The sequence below is a fragment of the Canis lupus genome, chromosome 6 (genome assembly GCF_003254725.2).
Source record: "Canis lupus dingo isolate Sandy chromosome 6, ASM325472v2, whole genome shotgun sequence".
NCBI lineage: Eukaryota > Metazoa > Chordata > Mammalia > Carnivora > Canidae > Canis > Canis lupus.
In genome coordinates, this window is record NC_064248.1 from 64,658,417 (window position 1) to 64,685,988 (window position 27,572).

General features: G+C 37.4%; 1 long non-coding RNA gene across 1 annotated transcript in view; it reads left to right on the forward strand.

Annotated features, from left to right (window-relative positions):
* Positions 1-607: 607 nt before the first annotated feature.
* The window catches only part of LOC125755211 (uncharacterized), a 42,322-nt gene continuing 15,357 nt past the window's right edge, over positions 608-27,572 (forward strand). The window contains exon 1 of the long non-coding RNA XR_007411081.1: positions 608-659. This is a non-coding gene — a long non-coding RNA (uncharacterized LOC125755211). The remainder of the gene's footprint in view (positions 660-27,572) is intronic.

The following is a 27,572-nucleotide window of genomic DNA, read 5'->3' on the forward strand; positions in this document are numbered from 1 at the left end:
AGTTAAAACAAACAAACAAACAACAAAACTCTGGGAGCTGATTAGTCCAGTTAGCATGGCTACACTGATACAAGTCACTCAATAATTTCAAATATCCTATCTGTACCTAGTAAAAAGCATTTATAGACAAATACTTTAAGAACTCAAAGGGTTAAAATTGGGTTTTTGTGGAGGAGGGGTGAGTATCTATTCAAAACATAGAAGTATCCCCCATTAAGTGACTGTCTAGTTTCTTATTGTGGTCTAACCTATTTATGAGAATAAAATCAGCCACAGCTAGTCCCATTTTAAAAGACATGAGCTGAGTTTCCTAATGCTCATTACTCTATGTAGAAATCCATTTCTCTCTTTGCTGTCTCTTTAGGAAATCTTTGTTTAATAATGCTCAGTAAATTAGGCCTCCATAGGCTTGCCTTCATCCCACTCTGCCAGTTTCTTTTCCTTTTTGTACCTCTGTAAAATATCTGCTTAGAGTCTCTGATTTGAAATGTTAATTAAGGTGGGCCTGGCCTCAGGTTACAGTGTACATCCCTTTTTACATGCAAAGGGATATGCTAACTAGGTTACTTGGAATCTGGGGGCCAGGAGGGAGGCTTCCAGAAGACAACAAAAGTCCATGAAGAATGGGGCACTTCTCAGCAACTCTCTGGAAGCAATCGGTAAGATAGTGTTGGCTAAAATGAGTTCTCTAGTACACAGAAGGGTCTGGTGTTGATTGTGGCCACTTTTTTTCTTCCTTTTGTAATCTCTTGAATGTTGAGTTTCTATCCAGTTAACATAGATATAATACGATTTAATGAGATATTCAAAAAAGCCAGCTATCTGAGTAATCCTATTTACTAATTTCAAACAGGTAAATAACATTGAATCTACTTGAATTCAAGACAATGATCTCAAGATTTTAAGGTTTCTGAGTGTGTTATTTCTTTCAAATCTTCAGGGCCACCCTGAAAACCTAAAGACGCCTATATTACGCTGAAAGGAGAGCGTCTGTTTGTGTGTCGTGATTCTGAGAGTGTGGGCATGAATGGGTGTGTGTGAAAATAGTGTGTATGAGGTGTGAAAGCATTTCATAGACAGCTCTAGCAAGCTGGAGTTAGAAAGGCAAAATCTACATTTGAAAGCAAGGACACCGCAGATGTTAACTTTAAATCACGTAAGATGTAGCACAAAGAAATAAATTAATATTGTTGTGTAAAAAGTACCCTAAATTAGCCTCCAGAGACATGAATTGCAAAATAAATGCAAAAGTTACACCTTTAATTACTGTGGTGGAACCTTTGAGATTTTGAGACATTTATTTGTATAAATCACTTTCATAGTTATTATGGAAAGTATTTTCAAACTCTTTTGATTATAACGTTGTAGATGAGAAATGCTAGTTTCATTATTCTCATACTTGAGATGTTTAAAGTTCTCCTATTAACATGGCACATTTCATCTGCTGAGCTATAGAGGACAGTCATTCCAGCACACACAAAAAGAAAGAATTTAGTAAGAAACATTTTCTCTTAGAGGTCAATCTTAACTCTTTTTCCCCCCCAGTGAAACAGTCTTTCCTCCTTGCTTTCTAGCAGGAGTTCATTGTGTGTGAACTATGCGGCCTCTAATAGCCATAGACGCCATGGCATCATTCACTTTTTGAATATAGGGATTTTAGTTTCTCTCCTTAATTCTTGAAGGTTGACTAGCTCTCCCCTTCATGTAAAAGTCATTAAGGATAAAACATTTAAGCGAGTTGAATAATTGGTATTTTGGGCTAATGTCTGAACAAAAGATAGGGGAAAATACCCAGCGACAGAGGAGAGCTTGTGTTTTGTGCTGTCTACCCTCCAACCTGTGCCCTTTATTAAGAATAATTTTGGCAAAGTAAATAAATAAGTAAGATGCGTGTGTTGGGGGACAGGGAGGGCTTTCCTAAAGAAAGATGAGGGAGAGCTCAGATGTTTATATAACACTGGCAGTTCACACGTTATAGCGACCTACTCCAAATGCTGTTCGAAATTTAGTTTAAATATGAAATTTAGTTTCATATTTAGTTTAAATATGAAATTTCAGCCCACAGCCAGGAAAAAGGGCCTCTTGTTGGAATTTATTAAATGTTTCATTTTAAAGAAAGAGTAATGAGAGCAACATGGAAAAATAGAAGTGCTGTTTTTTGACACCTCGAGAACCGCAAACGAATTTCTGATTGAGATTTAGAATTATTTTCTTTGAAAGTCTTTTAAAAATATTTTTTCTTTTCTGCATTATTTAACTAATAGCATGCTTTATGCAGCTAGCATGATTCTTTGCTTTACTTCTTGGGTATCGCTGACGATGTGATATCATACTTTTGACCAAGGTAGGCGAAATAAAATTAAGCAGAGTCTGATTAGCTCATGACTCTCCGGAGCTTTCCCCTATTCTCCAAAAACCAAAGTATAGTAAATTTAAATAAATGGCAAAAATCCAGAAGTTATTCTCTATTTCATTCGTTTAAAAAATATTATGTCAGCATTACTTTGTAAAATACCAGTAGTCAAAGTCAAAATAATTCTACTTGATATTTCATAAAGTTAGTCATGACAATTGTCATCGACTCTGTACATCAGCACTACTATCACTTTCTTTTTGGCAGTTACAGAAAGATCTCATTCGAAAGTAGGCCACATTACCAGAATGTATAACCTTACTTTCCCCTCCATGGTTTACACTGACTCGTTAGGCAATTACTTTCCCAGTTGCTGATAATAATGATAGAGCCAGACTATTCCACTTCACAAAAAATATTTAAATAAAGTTTCTTCAAGCACAAATGAGATGCAGCATATTTACATTTTTATTTGATGAAGCCTGTTCCTGCTATCTTTGTTCTTAATTTGGTCTCAAAAGAATTAGCAGTAAGAGGAAAAATAGTCTGTAAATATGTATGAAATCAAATATAGAGGGTAAGCTAAAAGGTATTGACTGCCAACAGAGCTTAGCTGCAGGAGGCAAAATTTTCTCCATAGTTTTCTTCTTGGCTGGAAACACATTGCCTTCTATCTAGATTATTTAATCCTCAAAATGCACATCAAAGCTTCTCATCAGGTGGCGCATGTCTTTATAGGCAGTTGAATGTCAAAGATCTAGCTTAAAGATTTTTGAAAAATGTAAAAACATAATAGATCCCAGATAATAACACAGCAGTGGAGCTTCTGTCCTATTCCTGCCGGCAAAGCACCAGCATCACAGGCTGTGGCTAATCTCTGTGGCAAGGGGAAGAGCACATTCTGCTGCCCGAGAATGTGTGACATCTCTCCAACCGCTAGAAATGAAATGCTTAAGCTGGGTTCCAGACCAAAATTAGCTTGTTAACAATCCCAATCTCACTCTACACCTGTGGCTGAGGAGAACACTGAGCCATAAATTCTGTCCTGCTCTCACGCCCAATTAGGCAGGGGGACAACTTATGCAAAAATATGTAAGAGGCATTTTCTGCCCTTCTATGCGGAGCAGGATGCAGGCTTCAGCGTTAGCGCTCCCCTTTTAGGACTCATTTTTCAATCTTTGGCAAGGACAAATTGCTTGTAATGATTACATCAACTCCTTTAAATGATTATATCATTGTGAGTTGAGTTTAAAAGCCCTTTAACACATTTATTTTGCACTTCAAAAGTTGGCTTTTGTCTTAGAGAGACAGCGAAGCATATGGAAAGAGACAAAAGCCCCTGTATTAGCTGGACTGCGCCATACACGGGGGACTTGGGAGTTTAGAAGGTCACATGCTAGGTGTAATAGAAACTGCCTGGAATGTTCCATACTGGGCTCAGAGTTGTATTCATTTAAACCGAAGATGTTCAGCTGAAGAAGAGCTAAGCGTTTGCCTTTTTACTGAAAGATGTTACAAGAGGCTGACTCGCAGTCAACATTTCATCCCTATCATCATCATCATCATCATCATCATCATCATCATTCAGTGTCTCTCCACCTCTTCACAGAAAATGCTGGGATGTTTGTTCCCATTTAGATTTTTTTTCTCTAGTTTGCAGTTGGCCCACGGAATACTCTTACATATTTTTAAAGCAGAGCAAAGAAAATCAGAATCTCTCCGGAATGCCAGCTATCAAGCACCTCCCCTTAATTATGCTACCCCAAATCCCTTTCCAGTAATCTGCCTGGCAACCAGACACTTCCAGCTCTCTCGGGGGAGAGATCATTATAGTGTATTAATTCAAGACTCCTAGTGATCTGGGGCACCGGAACACCACACAGCAGTTGTATTAAATGCATTATTTAAGTCTGTCAAGTATTTGGGGATGCTTTTTGGCGTAAAGACACTACATAAAATAAAGTTTTATTTTATTAACAGAATCGTGGGAGAGATTGGCCATGAGGTTCCAGGTGCAGTTTTAAGTACGGCTCCGCATTTTGGCCAACTATAGCTGTTCTGTCCCCAGTTTTCCTCACTTGGCCTCCTAACTGCACCCTACCCCTTACCAGGCAAGGAAAACAAGCCCCTCTTTGAGGGCCCTCGATGTTTTGGATGCTATATGTGGTGACATATAGCGAGAGCATTTCCACAATGCTGTATTCTTTCTCCCTCGAAGCATTGCTGTACAAAGACAGAGGGAAGAAGAATGGTTAGGAAGTCGTGTATATGACAGACACCAACCTTCTCACACTAGTGGCTATTTGCATCTCCGCCCAGCTTGAAAATGTTGTCCGTTGTGCCAACACAGCTTCCTTACTTGTAAAAAATGCTTCTCTCTGTTGGAGGGCTCAGAGAGATATTCTTCGTACAAAATCCCCTTACAGAAGCTCCAATCCCTTTGGGGCATATTCTCCCGGTTTATGGTAGCGATGAACTGTCATCGGTTCCTCCTTGGTCTGTGAGATTGGGACCCGTAGAAATGGCTGTGACCGTTACTTTTCTCTTTGGGGATTTGCCCTTTTTTTCATTTGGTTGGAGATTGAGACTGAGCTTTGTTACAGAGAATTATCCTGTGGCAGTGGGTTGGGGAGATAAGTCTTTGTTGAGACATAAAACACATACAGACAAAAGTGTGAAAAATTGAAATGACAAGGTTGCTGGGGTGTTGTTTCTTAAGTTTGGTCAAATGTTCAGACATAGGAAGTAAGGTACTCTGGCTCATTGCTGTGTACTCAAGTGAATTCTGTGTTCCCAGGGGGGAGGTACTGTATGATTGCATCATGGGTACATATGCCAAACACTAAGACAGTATCCAGTTCTTACCCTTATTTCAATGTCTATAATTAACCACTGTCTGTTCCCATTTTGATGTGATAGAGAAATAAGATGGATGCCATCTTATAAGAAGCTGGACAGAGGAATCAAACGGAAGCCAAGTTTCTGTTGTTAAAATAATTACACTATTCTATTCTATATGGTTAATACACGTCACCATCTGTAGGGGTCCTAAATGAACAGAGACGACATTTGTTTCATTTGTTTTGTTTATTCTTATTTAAGTCAAATAGGACATTGAATTTTAGGCCTCAGCTTCCAGATTTCCGAAGTCCACATGAAATGAATTCAGTTGCTGTGCAGAATGTGTTAAATACTAAAATACTGTAACACCACCAAGGAAAACAAACTATTAGAAAAAAAAGCAACATCTCCGCTCTTACAAAGAGAGCATTATTTGGTATCTACATATCTTACAAGTTTTTAGCAATAGAATCTCTTAAGTAATATAATTTACCTTCTAGAAATGTTTCAGAAAGTTGTGGTTTCATTATTCCTTCCCAACCTCTGAATAACTTTATTTTCTTCATAAACATGATTTAAATCCCGTTTATTATAATTTCAAGATTCTGTTAATCTTAAGAGCCAATATCAGTAAGTACTCTGGATGTAATATTTCTTATTTGGCATATTTTATAGACGGGTTTTCAAAAAACAAGGTTAACATACAAGTATTCTGGAAATCCATAGTTTTGTGTTTTAACACAAAAATTCAAATGAAAATCTGGTGAACGTCAACTAAAAAATTAAACAGAGAATTGTAAACTGACACAACGCACTGAAACTGTTTCTTTTGCAGTGATGCAAATCATCAGATTACATTGAAATATTAATGAACACATGAACTTTAGTGAAAATGGAAGACTAGCAAATAAAAATAATTACTGGAATAAAGGTCATAGTAAGGCATATTATTGCACTAACATTTTGTGACACATTTTAGTTTTTGTCCACTCTTCAATTGATTCAAATTTCAGTATTTTTTAAATTGAGAGAAATTACATTTAAAACTTTTTTTTTCTTTTTCTGAATCTGATGGTCTGAAATCTGAGAAGATCTAGGTTCTCATCTGGCTTTGTTCCTAATTTGCTAAGTATTAAGGCTAACTATTAACCTCTCCATATCTAGGTGTTTTCTTCTTTAACACAAGAAGATTAAAATTAGATTTTCTAATCTTTTCTATTACCATAGTCTACGACTCTTCTTTAATTTTTTTGTTAGTTCCAGGCTATCTTTTGGAAAGGATGTTGTCACCTTAAATCCTAGTATAGGAGACTCTGCAGCCTATTAGCATTTTTAGTCTCTTATTTACTTACCTAATAAAATGGCATTTCAGCATTGCCAAATCATCTCAGAGTGGTCGAAAGAGAAAAGCTCTAACCGATTACACTCAAGGCCAGAAGAGAAATGAGACATTTATCGCTTCCATTTATGTTTTAAGGTTTATCATTAATTTAATTTTATATCATGATACCCATTTCAAAACATGCTAAATCATTAACAAAGTAACTTTTGGTGACATTTAAACTGAATATTGTAATTAAAAGTTATGATGAATCTGCATTTAGGACTCTTAAATTTCCCTCCTAAGCCTTTTTGTTATATATTTTAAATCATTATTTATCTAGTTACATATTATGCATTTTACTTTGTGTCTTTATAAAGCTGGCTGAACATGAAAAATGAGTGAAACAAGTAAGTCAAGATAAACCAGAGAAATAAAAGCCATTCACTCTTGATTGAGCAATATTTATTATCGAGGAATTACTATTAGGCACTCCGCTAAAAACTAGTAATGTAAGTAATTTATACTTGTTATATCTCAAAACTTTCGCATGTTTATTTAATTCACAAAGAAAGCTCCTGAGGTAATACTGATATTCCATTATTTAGATGAGTTAACTAAAATACAAAAAGGTTAAATTACCTATCCAGGATCATACAGCTCGGCAAGGTAGCTAGCCTGTGTTCGTGGCTGCTGCTCCGAATCATTTGTCTCTATCCCAAGCTCATACAGTTGTGAAGGGTCTGCATTTACTAGAGTCGGTAGGGCATTCCCAACTCTCTAAAATAAAATGACTCAAGTTCTCTAATGTAGATCTGGATACACTTTAGGAAGTGAAAGGAAGGAAACATTTTGGTTGGTCTGGGTTTTTTTGTTTAGTTGTTTTAGTTTTTAGCAGGAGGAGTGGGAGTCATTTGTAAGACTCCAAATAAATACCTACCGCCTTGAGAAAAATCTCATTACTTGAAAAGTATCCCCACAATATAACTTGCTCCATTTCCAAGTGTGCTGATAAGACTAGGCGATGTGGACAGTTGCAGGCTGGAGTGGACTCCAGTGAGCGTGCCTGCTGCCTAATTATGCCGGCAATAGGAGTTCTAGCTGCTTCTCTCTTACCACTTGGCGACATTTGCTAGTTCTTGGCTAGGATGGTAGACTTAAGTTGTGCCCAGAATTTGTGTCATGAGGGATAATCCGAGGATGCCCTACAGTGGGGTTAGCCGACAAGATTAAAATGTTCCTCCTTTCTCTATTTCCCTTAGTTGAATTTTCATGAATCTGTTGGAGGACCAGTTTTTTTTGTTTTTTGTTTTTTTTCATAAACCAGAAGGTTCTTTGAAACTGTTTTTTCCTTTATGTTTCTGGTTGGCACGGTTCCTGTGGAACTTCCTTGTTCGTTTTGGACAATTACCCAAAATCAAATTTGAAACCATAATTGCTTATGGGAACCTTCTTTTCTGTTATTTTGAGGCCTCACGTGACTTTTTTTTCTTGTTGCTTTATGCTATTTAAATTAAGCAAAGAAAATAAACATCGAATTACCCATAGCTCCATTTGGTTATAGTCTTCTTTTAGTACTAAATAGAAATGGATTGTTAAGCTATTAATGTTTCCTTCTCTTAGCCATTGAAAGTTAATGTTCGATTTTTCTCCCATTTGGTTATTTTGCAAAGTCGTATAGAAGCTTTGTTCCTGGTCATAACTTGCCATCATCGCCGAGGGCCAGTTTTAGTCTTGTGTGGTGTCAGAATGAGGTTGGGTAGGATGGTGAGGACAGGAGGACTGTACTGAGAGGCAACCTTTTGACTTCAGACTTTCCACCCAGACTCACACTGAGCTGGAGCTGAAAAAACTGATTCGCCTCGAATGAGGAGCAGTGGAGTATAATTATGTGCTTGGTGTTCAGCATTAATTATGAGAGGGACACTATCACTTCCTTTCTTCCTCACACTTCAAGCATGATGAAACAAAAGACGTTCACATAAAAATAGATAATAGAAATATTAGGTCTCTACAAAATAGTCACATTTGAAATATGGTCAAATCACTTTTATGATAGTATATGTTTCTTGAGTCAGATGATACCATCTTGCTTCAAATACAGAATTCAATGGCTATAACACCATGACATCTAAAGGTGACAATGCCTTGCTTCCTTTCTGACACATTTATTTTAAATAAGAATTAACTGACCTACCTACCTATACAAATTCTTACTGCCTCTCTACCGCTATATTCAAATTGACCAGAAACACAAATAAATCAATATCGAGGATATTCAAATTGATCAGAAACACATATAAATCAATATCGAGGATTGATCTACCTATGTAGGTAGATTTGTAGGAAAGATGATCTTGTTATTGTGAATAGAAGAGATGATAAGAAAAAAATAATAGCTTAAGCCACTTGTACTAGATGAAATAGTTAAAAAAAAGTTGCTAACTAATCAGCATGGATTCTAAAAAAAAAAAGGATAAATTATAACTAGAAAGAGTATAGAACCTCTGTGAAACTTCAAAAGGTACAGCTGGCTGGAGAATGTACAGTCCCCAGAGACTGAGGATAAAAACCTATAAATGCACCCTCCAAAGTCTTTTCTCCTGACCTCACGCCAAGGTTAAGAGAGAAGATTTTTTTTTTTTATGACTTTGAAGCAGAGTTAAGGTGAAAGAAATTTGATAAAAACGGATAAGCAAGGACCCTTCCCATTACTCAAGGGAAGAACCCGAGATTAGAGGCCCGGTGGGTCTGCATCCCGAGTAGTTTGTGCTGTGATTGTTGTACCTGCGTCTTTAACTCTTGCAATTATGTATGCAAATCAGTGAATCCCGCTGCCACGGAAAGGGTAGGATGTCACAGCAGGCTGGGGCTGGAGCTTCTCCCGGTGTTTGGTTTACAGGTCTGCCCTCTTCTAAGATCACTGCCAGGAAAATGTAGCAGAAATTTGTGAAAAACAAAAATGCTGCTGCTCATTTCCAATAGATGTTCAAGACTATCTGGTAACGTCGCTGTGAGGCTGGCTGTGCACTGTGCACCAGGCGCAGGACACATTTCATTTCATTCAGGATGCTGTGCTCAACAGCAGAGTGGCAGCAAAAGAAGGACTCGTTTTTAATCTCATCCTGACCTGTATTTGTCTCCTTCATTTTTTCCCCTCTCAGCTGTTTTAGTTCTGTTCTTCTGCAACAGTAAAAATTATGACAGTAACATTTTTTTTTAACATTTTTTTTAAAGTTCACTAAGAGGAAGCTTTAATGATCTCAATCACTGAGAAGATTTAGATACTCTTTCAGATTCTAAATGTCTCCCTTAAAAAAAGCGAGACAAAATAAGTGTCCCCAACTCCCGCTTCTCAAGATGTGCTTCTGTAAATCATGTGATATTCTTCTCCAGGCCTTCGCAGGGACTTGATGGCAAGTCACTGATCTGTGTTCCTTAGAAAGATTCTGCTTGCTTGTGCTCACCCCCCCACCACCCCGCCCAGGAAATGCTTCCACATTCTTTGAGCTAGTTCATTAAATCAATCTTTATATTAGCAACATACTGCGCACGTCATTTGTCCCAAAATAAGTGACATGCATGTTAATATGTAATTTTAAAACCACACACGGAACTATTATGATGCAGGTTATCACAGAAAGGAAGCAGATGTCTAACATGGAGACAGAGGAAAAAGGCAGCCCTTATTAGTAGGGGAGGGTAAGGTAAGCCTTTCCTTCTGTGCTACTTAATGAGGAGAAAGCAGCCTCCACATGGAGACAAGCCGGTGACAAAATGCACTGAAAAGGCTCAGGGTGGGTACACAGAGGTGTGTATTGTCACTCTGGCCAGGAGCTCGGCTGAACTGGTGCCCTACAGAGACTCCAGATCTCTTTATTCCCACCAACAATACATTTTGTTTTCAAGATTTCGAAGCCTAGGAAGTAAACAGTCCACACACAGACCAAGGGTTTGATTTTTACTATGTGACTCCAGCCAAGGAGGAAGCATCCCTAACATTTCCTAAGGGTGGAAACCAAGTGTAAGAAGAAGGAAAAAAAAAAAAAAGAAAAAAAGGAAGGAAAAAAAAAAGGGGCACATGGAAAGTAAGATGACTAAACAGGTAAAGCAAAGAAAGGCCAACTTTAAAAAAGGGGGGGAGGCAAGTAAAAATATAAGAGAGAAAAAAAAAAGAACAAAAAGTCTGGGTTTAAACCAGTTTCCCTTTCAAATGAGGTTGGTGATTGTAGCACTTGAGTGAGCGTCAAGCCCCGTGAGAGAAACACACTGACTGCCTTTAATTGTTAACCCTCCGTTACAGGAGTCTTTGTCATAAAACTAAAAGCTGTTTGACTCAAAGCACAATCTTTGCACATGAGATTGCACAGGTTGTGATGAGCCTGGAGACTTAATTACTTTCTTGCTTCAACTAAAGGGGATCCTTCAGGTCAGGCTTATGGCATATTGATGGGAAATAAAAGAAACCTTACAAAAAATGAGCCTCCAGTGTTCTGGTCTCCCAGACACCTAGGAAAGCTTGATCTCTGTTTCTACTTTTCATAATTTCTTACTATTCAGGAGCAATATATTTACCATGCACGCTGATGAGGGGTAGGAGAGAAGGGAAAAAAATATGAGTAATGCAAAAGGCGAGTCGGCTTACAATTACTGTGCTAAAATAATTTTCTGGAAAGAACCAGCCCCCCCCCCCCCCGCCCTGCTCCCCAGCATCACCAAATAAAACAGGAAAAAACCCTGATCTAAATCAGGGACCATACTTCCTAAAGTTAGAATGTTACTTAATTAAATTTGTTTTGTTAGGGAGGGATGGATTTGCAATGGCTTGTCTGCAGTTTCAAATAGAAATCTTGTCTCCTCTATAATTTTTTTGTGTTCCTAGGGGTGAGTTCATACTATTGCTTAGTCATAAAAGTGATTTGTTTGGCAAAGGTTCATTTTATACTGTTCGTGTGGTTTTATTTCACTAAATATGGCATACATTTGGAGCCCAAGAAACCTTTTTTTCTACAAAAATAATCACAAAGTTCTAAGTGCAAAACCCCAAGACAAAGGATACTGCTGGAAGTGAATTCTGGAGAGAGGATGGATGGACTTTGATTTCACAGAGGGAAACCAGCCCAGAGTCAGGGTCCCTGGTGCTGATCTATGCCCATCACCCCCTTTCTCTCTGGCAGGATCCAGTTTGATCAGCTTCTGTGGCAGTTCTATGTATTGTGATGGAAGAGGCTGCATGTCAAGGCCTTGTCATCTCTGGTCAGTAGAGTAGTTTGTCAGGAGAGTTTTCAACTATAAAAGCATCAGTAACTCATCAGAATATTTGTTGTTTCTTTCTGACAAAGGAGGCAAGTGTCTGTCAAGAAAAATCTGGCCTTTCCCTTGCCTTCCCTGAGGAACTTGGAGTCCGCCTTGAATAGCCGGAGCCTCTAGAAACCTTGTGTGCAAAATAGATGTATTGATTCCTGTAGAATCTTGTTATTGGTGACATGGAACAGTGTAAGTCAACATGACTTCGCCTATTTGTTGCCATGTGTGAAACAGAACGTGCAGCTTTCATTAGCGAGGAGCCTCTTATGTTAGGAGGCTTTAAGGGGGGGTCTCGCTGGGAACCCAGGGAGCCCAAATCCACGCATCATAATTCAGCAAGCTTGCTTATCGCATGCTTCATGGGTAGCTCTCCAAATGGTTAAATATCGATGTATTGGTTGAGTGTTTTACATTTTTTTTTTTTTTTTTTTGGTTTGCCAGACCTAAAAATGCCTACTCATGCTTGTAAACAAACAAATCAGTTGCTTAAGGGTTATAAGAAATTTAAATGCAAACAGCACTTTGTAATGATGCCCCAGGGACTGACATTGTAGTCAATTTCTTGAGAATGCATCATTGTAAACTTAGTTTTTGCTACTGGTTTCCCTAGTAACTGGAACAACATATTGTTCAGGACATAAAATAATATCCTATTTCAGCCACTGAGAATCTTGAACTAAAATGTAATTGATTTTGCATGAGGTATGGGATTATCATGTCCTCCTCATTTCGTTCAGTGAGGTATTTATTACAGCCCAAGACAAAGTACTCAGAAATATTTTTCAAACCAGCCATTTTGTTTCTAATCATCTCATTGTGAGAATACTAAAATTGCTAACAGTGTGGAATGTTATTTATACCTTTAAGAGGAACAGAGTATTAAGCAGAATTATACAGTGATTGCATATTTCCCAAACATACTGGGAGAATGTTGCTATCTCTTAGCCTCATATGCAGAAAACAGGGTTGTATGGAAGTATCTATAGTAGTGTTAAATAATAGTGATGCTTATTTTGTAAGACCCGTATGTAATTCAATACGTAGCCACGTACACGTTACAAGGTGCACGTATGGAGAAAAGTCTGCCATCTAGTCCAGTGTTACAGTCTGAAATCAGGACAAAGAGTCAGAAAATTTTATTTTAATTTGGTTTCTGCAGCTGGTCTGCTATACTGCCGGAGGCAAATTATTAGATCTCTAGTGTCTCAATATCCTTATCTATAAAATGGGAATAATAACACCTACATCACAGGGGTGTTATGTGGATAATTACTTGATGTGTGCAAAGAGCTTCGAAGATATAATATGCTAAATCTTATGATTGTTTTAAACCACATACGTAGCAGTGTGTTATAGGCATAACATTAGAGAGTAGTTTAATGAGCTTAGAAAATTGGGAGGCCCCAGCTTTAGGAGAGGAGTATCTGGAGACTTAGCAAAGCTCTGTCTGTTTTACTGTTTGCAAATAGCATTTCCTAGAATCATATGGCAATAGCAAGAACTGTTGGGTGATTGATTTTTGATGATATCCTTCCTAGAAATACTGTGTTCCCAAGGAGGTGATAATGTTATGCTCTGGGCACCTCTGCTCTGGTGAAATTTGTTTGTAGATTTTTTTTTTTCCTTCAACCCATTGGGAAATTGACCTCCTTCCTAACTGCTCTGTGGGAGATGTGGGGTTCTGCAGGAAGAGTTTCCAGATGGAACTGCTGCCTACCATAATACCTTGTTCACTTCTTTGCCAGCAGAGGCTTAGTCTCCTGTCACACCAGCCACTGACTGCTTTTTTATAAAGTGGCAGCTTGTATGAGTTTTCTAGTCTATGCCAAAGGAAACACCCTGGATATTAGGGGTGTTTTATTAATGTATTCACTCATTCAACAAATATTGAAAGTCTGCTATGAACTAGCTAATATTTTAGGCATGAGGGGATTATAAAGAAATATTACATCATGATACTCACCCTTCAGCTCTTTCCCGGTACAGCAGGGGCAGTTACCTGTGTCCATTCGACTACTGTATGATGTGGTAAGTGTGAGTATCATAAATATTGTACAGAGAGCTCTAATTGTTCTGAGAGTGGCTAAGATGATCAAAGATGGATTCTAGGATCAATGACATTTAAGCTGGGCTGCATGGAGTAGGAAGGATTTCAAAAGATAGCGAGAAGAAAGAGAAAGAAAGGTTATTAAAAATACAACACATTAGTGTATTTTGAGAGGGAAAAGGAACAAAATTTGATAGATCTCAAGCAATCCAACTTACTGATAACATCAGATATAGATATATGAAAGAGAGTAGCAGGAGATACGGGGCGAAATAGCACTCTCTGTAGTGTCATTTCCCATGAATTTAGTATTTCATGGTTTGTAGTAATACAACAAATTATTTATTGATCGAGGTCACTTCATACTCTCTCCCTCTGTGTCCATTCCAAATAGGCACCACTTTCTACATTATCCTAGTTCATTAAGCATTTGTTGAATGAAAGCAGGCAAGGTCCAGGTTGTGAAGAGACTTGATGCCACACTAAGAGGTTTAGATTCATCAGGAGAGCATCACAGAGTTACCAGCAGTCCCTCAGAGTTACCCCCACCCATCCCCACAGGATGTAGGGAGAAGTGGAACCTCAAAATAGGAAAACCTGCCAGGAATCATTTATTGATTGATTGATTGATTGATTTTTTGATCAAAGGGTGGGTTAGAGGCTCTAAGCCAAGATGATGATGACTTGATGGAAAAGACATCTTCCAATTGAGACATGATGCTGAGGGAAAAACAATGGCCTTGCGCTCACAACCACAGTGCTCTTACACGAAACTGGGTTTTCGTGGAACTGATTCCAATCAGGAACTGATTTGGTTGGATACATTGAGAAGTTAAGTCACAAATATGTGCAGTGTGGTATACTAGTGGAGCATTCAGGTGGAAGTCCCTGACGGATCTCTGAAAATAGGAGACTAAATCTAGAGAAAATTAAGAAATGGAGATAATACTTTTCAATGCCCTCTGTAGAGAGCTAGTGCTGGAAAACCATGGGTTCATTAAGAGAGAGAACATGGAGAGGGACGAGGACAAAGGAGCCAAGAGAAAACTTGACATTTAAAAGATGGAATAGGAAACAGAACGAGGAAAGAGAAGGTTGAAGTGTTATCTCTCAGAGATTCGCGAACAGAACCCGGAGTAGAATTTGAAAGGCGTAGACTGTCCAAATGGACAGGCTGATAGCTACGCAAAAGCACAAGTAGGGAGAGACTTAGAAAGAGCCACCGAACGTGACAGAAGTTCATTGTTGATGCATAAGGGTTTCTTTTGAGCCATTGGTACTGCTGTCTGACATTAAGTGATTAAGGAGTGAAAGAATGAGTATTGAAGAAGCGAATGCAATACCTGTAAACCAGTCCTTTCTTGAGTCAGCAGGGGCAAGTGCAGAAAAATAGGAGAATCATCTGAGAAAGCTGTTGGCAGAGAAGACTGCAAGTACCTCACTGTTAGAGCTCCTGCCTGAGATGCTCCACAACTGTGTATCTATTTCCAATATAGAAATACAAGGCTGCTCTCTCTGGCTGCACTGAACCCTGCCATAATTACCCCCAGTGCATGATTTCTAGGTTTTTGATAGATACGAGCTCTTTCATGAACTCTGGTGTCCTTGTTTAAAACAGGGTAGTATTAAAAGGAACCACATTTCTGAATCCGGTGCCAATGTTTATGCTCTCACAAATGGTAACATTTGTAAAAAACTGTAAATTAATCTAGAAACCAAGACATGCGACAAGTTAAATATAACAGTAGCCTCTCTGCAGAGAATAACGCAGTGTGTGATTTTCTAGTTTTATAATTGACAATCAGCCTAATCACCTATCAATATACAGGTTTCCGCCACTATCTGAAAGTAGAGTGCTCCTATGAAAACTTTTTGCAGTTGACAGGGTGTAAAGCAAAGAAGCAATTGCATTAATTTGTATGGAAACATTTTTGAGCATTAAAAACATTTTAAAAAAAAGCAACCTCACTTAGGGTTTTCTGAAGCCTTAGGACACATTCTTGCTAATGGATGCACAGAATAAATCGAGAGAGAAAGCACAGAAGCTCACAGACTCAGTTCAAAGCTAGGGAAGGCTTGATGCTGAGCTGCTAAGAGTCGTTCCCGGGGAAGGAGCTTAACAGTGCCACTCTTGCTGCTCAGGGTACATGCTGCCCGTATAGAAGCTCACTATAAAACAATGCTGAACGCTATTTTTGTGTTTTACCTTTTTAAAATAAAAGTGAAAATTCTCTTTGGATTTATTTTGGTTAGCAAAAACATAGGTGCTTCATAAAAGTGCAGTTGTCTCTGCCAAAAAAAAGAAGTCCTTCATAGGTCCTTCATTAAAATAAAACACGAGCTTTGGAAAAGCAGAGTGGACCGGTGTGATGGTGTTATGTTTTTATATTATTAGATGACGATTCTCCAAGAGGCTTCTCTGGTTCTGCATATCTTACCAGTGAGGCACTGGATGCTTGTTGAACAGCCGTAAGAGACAGATAGTGTCTCCTGCTGGAGCAAAGGGCAGTCTTGCTAACCGATCATTCTCCTTGTAGTATCACCCGTAGGCTGGCCCTCCTCGTGTTGCCCTGAAGAAATGGGGGTTCAGGCAACTGGTGCAAAAATGGTGATACCCTGACTATGGCTATTGCTGTAATTAATAAGCTGCACTTTGTCTCTGATCCAGGAGTCCCATGTCTTTCCCTCAAACCCATGAAAACATGGCAGCCAAATTAGCTCCCAAGTAATATCAATCTTGAGACTATTCCTCATTTTTGCGTTTGCATTATTAACGCTAATAACATTAATAACAAAGTTTAAAAAGTTGGTAACGTGTATTGGGTACCTAACATGCCAGGTTCTGTGTTGAAATTCTAAGTATTATGGTTCATTCAATAGATGTTTATTTAGCATTAGAGTAAAGCTTGGAGTATATTGGCCTGGATGTTAGGAAGCGGTGAACAAAACATATATGAGTCTTTCTCTCAGAGCCCATGGACCATTTAATCCTCCAACAATACTGAGAGGAGGAATATCCCTCTTTCAGAACTAAGAAAATTTGAGGTCAGCAAGATTAAATAACTTACCCAAGGTCATGGCTGTTTATGGTTGGGCCAGAATTTGAAACCACATCTGAGCTGAATAGGTCAGTATTCTTTTTATACCACATACTATATTATTTAAATTTTTTAAAATTTTTATTTATTTATGATAGTCACACACAGAGAGAGAGAGAGGCAGAGACACAGGCAGAGGGAGAAGCAGGCTCCATGCACCGGGAGCCCGACGTGGGATTCGATCCCGGGTCTCCAGGATCGCGCCCTGGGCCAAAGGCAGGCGCCAAACCGCTGCGCCACCCAGGGATCCCGATCCCCTATTATTTAAAATTTTATTTCCTAATTTACCTTTGAATAAATCTATTATTTTAAACTTATAATTTGTAGATCCTCCTTACATATATCTGGCACTTGGATAATATCTAAATAAATTGTTGTTATTTATTTATCTTTTAAGATTTTATTTATTTATTCATGAGAAACACAGAGAGAGAAGCAGAGACTTAGGCAGAGGGAGAAGCAGGCTCCCTGAGGGAGCCCGATGCGGGACTTGATCCCAGGACCCTGGGATCACAACCTGAGCCAAAGGCAGCTGCTCAACCACTGAGCCACCCAGGTGCCTCTAAATAAATTGTTTTTAAATTGAATCTTCAGCAGTGAAGTAATCTTTTTAGTCAAAATAATTCATTTACTTGGAACAGCCTCATCAAAATATTTTTTATACCACTCCTCGCTTGCCCCATTTAAACCCTTCTTTTCTGTATTTTCTCGAATCAGTACTGGGAATTCTGGAGTTTGGATGTGTGTGTGTGTGTTTTTAGTTGGTGTTGAGATGAGGTTATACTGTGCTAACACTTGGAAAGAAAGAATGATGTTAAGCGGCTTGATGGGCAGGTCCACGTTTGAGTTAGCAGTTCATTTTGTGTACTTTTCCTAAACGTGTTTCCTGCTATTAATTTTTGATGTCATACAGAGATGCACAAAGAGAGGCAGTATTGCTTAGTGGTAGCGATCATAGGCTCCGAAGCCAGAAGCCATTCATCATGGGCTTGTGGCCTCTCACTCTCTCAACTTGTGATTTGGGTGAATTTCTTTTCTATTCCTCAGTCTCCTTCTCTGGAAATTTGAATTAACGGTAGTACCTGTAGATAAGGCTGTGACGTGGTTCAATTAATTTAATGAGCTCAGGGCACCTAGCACAGTGCCTGTTAAATGGTACACAATAAATGTTAGCAGGATTTGTGACATCACACTGGGGACTCATCGAACAAATGTCTTCATGAACTCCAGAGTTTTTTTAAAGTTCTAGTTGCTCAAAATAATTTTGCTCTGAACCCTGAGCTCCAAAGCCATGGCCCTTGACTTCTCTGACTTTTTCTAAGCCTAGGATAGGCATGTCAGTTCAAAAATGATGACGCCTGACTTCTAAAGGTAAATGTCACCAGCCTCCATTGTGAACATTTAGGCAAGGTGAGTGGTCTGAAAGAGAATAAGGAGTCAGAAATTTTGTCTCCTATTCCCAGCTCCATTACTGACTTACTAGGGCAGAATAAATAAATCACAAATAAATAAATAAACAAATCACTTAACCTTTCTGGATTTCAGTTTCAGCAAAATGAGAGTGATAAGCTTTTACTTTTTAAGGGCTTTGGGATCATTGGCTGGAAGGTGCTACTAGAGTGACAAGTGTTATTAACTTTCCAGCATTTTGGTCTTACTTGTGCATACTCTGAATGTTTGCTTTTCATCTTGGGAATTAAATACTCCTTTCACATTGATATGTAGTAACTGCGGGAATTAGTGAAATTCGCCAGCTCCTCTGATAAAATCAGAGGACAAATAAGTCAGGCAGTTAATTATGTGAAAGAATAGATTAGGGGAGGGAAGAAAGCTTCAACAAAAATCTCCCGATTGTTGTCCCAAGTTTCAGGGTTACAACTTTGGAAGGTGAAACAGGGAAGGTGGAGGTTATAGAGATAAGAGGAGCACGGTTCCTCTGCGTTTCTGCAGCCCAGCTTCCCCTGTACTCTGCCCACACTTCTAGAGTCTTGCCTCCTTGGCCCACACAGTGGGGAACCACTTCAATCAGACTCAAGCTGCTATGTTTTGTGTTTGTGAAGTAATCACTATTGCTTGAGATGTCTCAGAGACCTATTTTATTTCAAAAGCCATATTCTTTGCCTATTAACTTCCTCATTTATTTATTTTTTTGTAAACTCATTTTTGAAAGTGCAAACCGCACATCCCTTTATGTATGGTACACAGACATACACTATAAATTTTTTGTCGGTGGTGGTAAGGGTGTTAGGGAGTTAAATAAATCTTTAGTATCTTGTTATTAATCAGCATTATTATTCTTATTCTCTTAATTATTTTTAAATGATGAACATTTGTACATTTTTGATAAATTATTGAAATATGTGAAGCATTACCATTTTTGCTCCTGTTCATAAAGCAGACACAAAAGAGTTACGGTTTGTTGGCCAAATGAGATTTGCTACACTCCTCATAAATCTTTTATTTATGTGTTTTTGTAGGAAATCAATATTACATTGGTGTAAAATACAGATAAAATACAGTTCACCATACATTTTATAAAATAGGCTTTACTAGAAATACTTTCAGGATATATTTTAATATGTCACATTTTTATTTGAATGTAGGATTATATTTTCATCTATATGTGAATGTGTCTTTTCCTTGGAATACGCAGACTCCAAACTTGTTCCTATTATCTACATACATATGTATATATATATTGTTATGTACATACATATAAACAAAAATATATACTTTTTTCTTCAACATTTGCTATGCCTGAATTCTTGTTATGCAACAGTTCTCTTAAGAAAACACTGTAGATACATCAATAAGCTACAGACATGATAACATATATTCAGGTATTGTACATGTGTTAATATTTTTAGAAAGAGATCTTACAGTACTCATGAATTTAAATATTTTTTATATAAACCATATAAATATAATGATTAGCAATCTGCTGTATTCAGTCTTCAGGACATGAGATGTAGTATTTTCCTAATTACGTAGACCAGGGTAGGAGAATATGACTGCAGAAGAAGATGAAGCCATTTGTATTTATTCAATGCTGCTTTCATAGCATTAACTGGAAAACTCAGGCCTGCTGTATTGAATGCTGAGGAATTTGATTACGAGAGTAGTAGACTCTGCCAATCTTGGCTTGAGACAGCAGACTCAACTAATTGTCTATCAGCGGTGATTTAGCTGTATCATCCGTCTACAATCTTGCTATTGATGGGAGCATTTAAAATCTGATGAAAATTACTGTTTAATAATCAGGACTTGGAAAACCCACCTGGCAGATGCTTTCTGTCTTTTTTTTTTTTCCCCTCCATTCATTTTTATGGAAGATAAAAGTCAACTTTCCCAAACTTAAAATATAAACTTTGTAAGAAAAAAAAAAAGAATAATTTAAAAGCCAGTTCTGCAAGTATATTATCAAAGACAGGCCTAAATTTATTATCTGTCGTTCTTTTGCTTTGCTCTTAGAGATTCCACAAATGCCATTGACCCTCCATTTGGCATCCTACTTTCAGTGGGGGAAGATGGTGGTTCAGTGGTTAGGGGTGTGGTTAGGACTTCAGAAGCTGTCTTATTGCTCCTGCGCTTCTCTCTGTGTCCAAGTTTTGCTGCATTATGCTTTTGGGGGGTGGTACTTTAAGATATTAACCAAATGTGAATATACCGAATACATTACATAGATTTAAGTATGATGAACCAGATATATTTTTTAAAAGCAGAGATTCTACTACTCATGACAAATCTAATGCGTCCCCAAATAGGGTATTTCATTATCTGTTCAAGAAGAAGAAAAATATTTCACATATAGAAGAGAGGATTAAGACCTTCCAAAATAGTATATAATAAATAAGGGTGCATGGGTAAGCTGAACACAAAATCAATCACCTTCTGGTTGCTGGGTTTGATGAAATAGATACTTAATAATTTGGGACATTTGTATTCACTCACCATTCAAGTGAGCTTTGCAGAGAGTCTCCCTAAAATTAGTATGGCATTTCTGTAAGTAGACAGTTCCATGCACAGAAGGAGTCACTTAAACGGTCCTCCATTTTTCCCTGAAGCAAAATTTGCAGAGAGCATATGTAACAGTCTGTATTCCTGCGTGAATACCAATTGGTGTCATTAGGTGCCTGGAGTCTCGAGTTGCATTTTCGAGGCATGATTTTCTGCTGGAGCAGACTCATACATAGCGGTCTCAGATCTTCACGGTGGGTTTCATAGTTTGATAGTGTGTAAGTGATTGGTTTTGTTCTAGGAGCTTCCCTGGTATTCCTCACTTGGAGAAAGAGATGATACTAAAGGGTTTTTGTTTTTTCCCTTCTGGACTGGACTTCTGAGGATCCCTTATAGATGGGAGTGAAGAATCAGTAGAAATAGCAATGCAGAAAGGAGAGGGGAACACACAAGCATAAGGGAGATTATGAGATTTCATTCAGGTACACAAAGGACTAATCAGAATGATTTATTCCCAGTAATGGAGAACCAGAAGTTAACAGATTCCTGAGCCTATCAAGGTGTCTGTTTCTATACCGTTTGTAGTTAATAAATATGTTTGTATAGTCTCCATCCTTTGTTTTTTTTTTTTTTTTTTTTTTTAAGTCTCCATCCTTTGTAATGCAATAATGACTTAGGTTTAGAGTGAGGTCTGTATTTGCGTTCCCAACTGACTACTATGAAAGACCAATCATTTTCCTTAAATTTACTCCATTTTTCCTATTTCTATGTGATAATATATCCTTTAGGAGATAATACATCTAAAAATACTATCTAAATGGTAAAATGCTACATAAATATAAATAGTTAGAATTACCATGTTCTTGTTTAGTTCCTAGGAAGCCACATGGAGTTGAATTTTTTCACTTTCTAATACATTTTAATTGCTTTTATAATTTCCTATGTGCTTGTTTGGGAAGTATTGATTGAAAAAGTATAAGAAGTTAATCTTTGATCAAACAGCTTCTTGGTATGTGAAAGATACAAATGACAGGCTTTAGAATTTGGGAAATTAAATAAATTCTTTGCCTGATGAAAGTACAGTTGCCTAATAATATATCTTAAAACAGATAAGAGAAGAAATCTTCATAAAGAATAGCCATCTTAGCTTCTTAAATAGTCATTTTTACCAATGGATTTTTTTTTTAATGATATGTTTAGGTTCCAGAGGACACTGTTCCCTCAAATTGCAACCTTTTTTCAAAAAGGCCAAATCGCAGAGTTTAGCTATCCTTAGATTGAATAGTTATCACTATGTAATGGATAACTGTTTCAAGTTGTCAACTAAGAGGCAATTATCAAATTTACTGTCAATCATACACCTGATTTGGATCAAGAGAATCCTTATCCTTTTCAATAACTTGTTTTGATATTTTATGTAATTTAGGAGATTGATGAGAGAATTATGTGAATGATATCAGCCTTGTTTAAACATATTTCATATTCCTGATTCCAAAGGTAATAGAGTCTGATAGAAATTCTGATTCCTCAAATTTTGTATCCAACCAGTTTTTCCCCATGCCGGTCACTGTACCAAATAAGTTATGTATTTTGAAAATGCTAGGGTCCTATTTTTATTTGGTTTGCGTGGCCTTGTTATAAATTGCATATTGGCCATGATTTGACTATCTCTAAAATTCTTCAAAATTGAGGGTGGTAATAAAGATATTATGATGCAGGATTTCCAATTTCTGTTAGAAGATACGAGCCAGGAATGGAGTTTTTCAAAAATTATCTGACTTTTTATGATTAAGGCAACCTAGGGTATTTTGAGGAAATCTACTTTCCATTATTATCTCCTTCATCATTAAATATGCCAAGATTACTTCGATCTGGACAAAGAAGTAAAGTGCATGGTCATTTGAATTTTAAACTGGAATTGAATCTTACTATCGGTTATAAAATAGAAGAGGGTTTGGAAGGTAGTAAATTTGCTATATCTTAAAACATGTCCATGAGAAAGATTTTTGACAAATAAAATGTTAATTATGAAACTTGGTTGTAATAGATACAAGTTAATTATTATGACATGAATTGGATATCAGCAGGAGCTTGGGATAATTGATGTCAGATGAATGTGGAAACTCCCTAGGATGAGCTCAGTCCCAGATGAAGTGACGATTGGAAAAATATAAAAGCTGTTGTGATGCATGCACTTGTCCCCTAATGAAAGCCGATTAATTCCAAAAGTTGACATTAAGTCAGTGGGGGAAAATATCTATAAAGATCCTTTCACAAAACTTTGAATGGAAGCAGACTATTTCTATCCTTAAGTTATGAAAAATGTCCATTTGTTTGGGTGAATATTTTGCTACTATTCATTAAAGGGTCCATTGAGTCTTACAGTCTCCACCTTCCTCCTCCTGTAATTGTTTCATATCCCAAGATACAAAGTGTAATTTGTTCTTTTTTTTTTTATTGTCTTCCCTTTGTATGAAATTAGGAGCATATGCATTTTAGATTCTTTTGTTTCATTACACGCCAAATTAGCAGCAATTCCACTAGCTTGGTTCTGATATTTCATTAATTCCAGAATAGCAGTGGGTAACAGAATGGGGCACCAAAATGCGGGAGGCAAAGCCAAATCTGCCTCCTGCTTTTGTTCTCAACATTTGAGCCATTAGCTGTGGAAGGAAAAATCTCCATCGAATTGAAACGGGAGATTTTTTAGCTCTCTATTTATCCAGTCCCATTTACAAAATCTTTATTGATTCACTGTCAGAGATTTGTTCCTATGCTTATAGTTCCAATAGACAAATGGACAAAGGTTATATATATCACAAACTCACCAACAATTATTTTTATACTCAGAATTAAGGGATCCAAGTGGATCGAAGAATTGATCTTTTGATTTAACACGCATACCCCACTAACTTTTGTGTTGCTTCACGTAAAGATGTTAGCCTCTTCAGTCTGACTAGTTTGACATTGCTTCATGAAGAATGTCAAGGGGAGCTCAAAAAGTAATCAGAAATGAAGAAAATGTGTATCATTAGACTACCTTTCTAATAAAAAAGGAAAGTCAACAACCAAAAAGATTTTCGTGATCTCAGTCCATTCCAAGTCTCTCCTGTGATTATCCCCCAATGCCCTTACATCTCAGTTTCTAACAAACAAACTCCTGAGTTTGCCTCTGATTTCCACACTGTCCCACCTTTGAAGAGAACTTAGTGTCACTCCTTAGAGTTTCCTATTGTCTGGAAACTTGGCTTACTAAATCTTGTTGACCATTCACTCTTTGTCATGCTTCTCTCTTTTGCTCAGGTCTCAAACCCTATTACAACATCCAGAGACTGTCTGGTATTGTTTTGGCTAACTTTTGTCTTAATGGTATTTGGTTTTAATAGATAATAAAGGCCTTTATTATCTATTAAAAGGCCTTTCACCGCTGGCACTTGGCACAATTTTGTTATATACGGACATTACCGTAGTGGTTTGTTATAAAAGGAATTGGTCTCCAGTTTCTGCAAATTATTTCATCATGACCCTAGCCTTTTCTAAACAATAAAACATACATGTTTACTCTCTCTCTCTCTCACACACACACACATATAAAAATGAGTCATCGCATAATTTTGCTCATGTCCCTGCACTGTCAAAATCATTCCGTGATATTCTTTTTCCTTATCTCATGACCATGTACTTTCTGATTTTCCTCGTTTCATATCTTCACCTCCTTCATAGGAAAAAAAAAAAAAAAAAGAAATCCTTTGTTGAAAGCTGCTGCTGTTCTAAGAAGTTAGCTCCCTCCACCTGGGAACTCCCCATTAAAAAAGGCTTTACATTGCCTACAGGCTGCCAATTAGTTCTCTACTATGACTGTAGCTGCTGTGTAAGGGAAACTTTTTGTTGTTGTTACCTTTTGTGTTAAATTATGTGTTACTGTTATAGGGTTTTGATCCATAAATTTCTAAGACTTCACTACAGAAAAAAAATATAATATTATGAAATAAATCTACTTAAATGGAATATGCTTTATCTCAACATATAGGAACATCTTACATATCCAGTTTATTTGCTGGGATGGAATGTCTTCTACAAACAAATTTTTCAGTACACAAAGGCACGTCTGGATACCCAATGATAGTATGTAAATTTGATTAAGATGCTATTAAATTAAAAAAAAAAAGATGCTATTAAATTGATGGCATGTTTTCATATCTCACCGGACAAAGTATGGGCAACATGATTTAACATTTTCTTAATGACTTGAGGGTCTTTGTTATAAAAATCAATTGTTCTGTTCTCTATTATTCTTGGGGCTCCTGCCCTGTGTGCCCTTATATTAAATGCCTCCGGACAGTTGAAGTTTTATTGTTTTGTTTGTTTTGGTTTCATCATCTTCTGTTAGCTCCCTGTTCTCACTTTGCTAACAACATGCCACTTAACAGAAGAACAAAGATGTCTGGGCAAGTCAGCTCCAAAGACACAAGCTGGGAAGGACCATTTGAGAAAACTGTGGGTCTACTATTTACTATCCTTATTTTGTTACCTTTTTTGTTTATTTTATTCAAATTCTCTGCTTTTGTTCCATTCAGAAGGATGCAATGTGGGGGAAGACATGTAGCAAGTTGTGATTGCTCAGGAACCTTGCTAAATAGTGAGAGAAACAGCTTTTCTGAGAGCAAAGAACAGTAACTAATGGATGTGGCGCCTGACTTGTTTGGTGCTACTAGAAAACACAGGAGTGTGAATGTATTTTCCTAGAGTCCTGGAAAACTCTCACCCTTGATATGGTCTCTCCCCACAGAATATCAGGCTCTTGAGGACAGAGGCTGTTACGTGTCTGGGGGCTGCTTGGCTGACTGACAAGGTGGCAGAGGTAAAGGAGCAAAGCATTAATAAGGAGGAAGGCAGATTGGCAAACATCCCTTTGGCAAAAATGAGACCTTAGCTCCTCATTCGTTACACAAGCTACTAAAAGAGACCTAAAAATGGTTGACAACAAACACACTTTCTTATTTCAGTTGAGAAGTAAGAACATCAAGAGCACTTCGACCACGTGAGGGACAAAAAAACACCCTAAAATATTGATAAAATGTCAATCAAAACTGGTTTTTCTATAAATGTTATGGTAATATGAGTCATATTGCTCTATTGCTTTTTTATTTTTAAACACAACTAGATGTGGTAGTTTGGCAGCATTTTTTTCTTCTTCTTTTTTTTTTTTTTTTTCTTTAACAAAGACAGAGCCTTCAAACTCTTTTCAGAGCAAGGCTGAAAATCCTGCCAGGTAAAAAAAAAAAAAAAAAAAAAAAATGTTATTGAAAACCTTTCTCCCCTTATAGGCCCATTTTGACAGGAAATCTTTGAGAGGCAGTAGCAATGAAGTGCCCAGAGATTTCATCTGTCTTCTTTTGCTTCAGGAAATGCTGAGCACAAGGCTCTCTATTAGGCAAATAGAAGGAGTACCAAATCCCCTTAACAATCATCCTCGGCCTGCTCCTGGGTTGACAGCTCTCTGTGTCCTAGACTGTCAGACAGGCCCAGGATCATATTACTGGGACCACTGTAAAAGTTTCTGACAGTACTTTACAAAAAAGATTGTATGCCTCTGTTTGTTGGTTATCTGGCACCATAAATTTTGCAAGGGCTAATCAGAAGAAAATCTATGATACCAGGAAGGCATTAATTTATACTACTTTTATTTTTGTTTTTTCCTCAATAGTCTTGACATAAAATCTGTCTGAATGTGTTTCCCTTGTCATTCTGTGTGATTGGTTAAATTTCAGTGGTCAGTAGATGCTATGTTATATTATCCAGTAGGATGACAGTGTTTTGTTTTGTTTTGTTTTGTTTTGTTTTGTTTTGTTTTGACAGATGCCAAATCTAAATTTTAAATAATTCTTTTGGAAATCAAAATGCCAGTTTGTAGCAATACTACGAAGTCTAAGCAGCTGTACTTTAAAAAAATAATCAAGATTAGGTAAAATGAGTCAAGTTGACAGTGGAAGCTTAAGAGAAGCGGTTCATCATTTGAGGTAGACGTACTTTGTTCAGTTTAGACTTATGAATATTCTGTTAGTTCAGAACTAAAGTAACTAACACATTGCCTAGAAATTTTGCACAAATAACAACAACAACAAAATTCCTGAAGAAGTGTAAATTAATTAGTAATTTAAAAAATTCCATAGAAAATGATATATGATATGTATGTATATCACACACTGCATGAGCTAACCATATTGTAGATATAAACATCAATTAAATAGCAGCCTATGTCCAAGGAAATAGTAGCAAGGGAAAAAAGGTATAATTTTCAAAGTATTCCCTAAACTAAATTAAATGGCAGGCATGTGATTTTTGGTACATCTGCGATGAAAAAACAAGTTGTAAAAAGGATGGTTGTGGTTGTGTAATAGTAAGGCTCATATAGTTTATCTCACGTAGGGTTATATTTTGGTAATTAACATTCAAAAACAGTCATCAGAACAATAGATGCCAAGGGATGAATAAGTACAGGATGCTGAAGGCGAGCAGTAGAAAGAAAGAGTAGCTTAACTTCAGGCCTCTGAGCTCTGTGCCCCCCAAGTCCAGCCACCAAACATCTGTCCCTGAGTGATATTCTTAAAAGACAAGATGTATTCAGTCACTCCTCTATCTAAAACA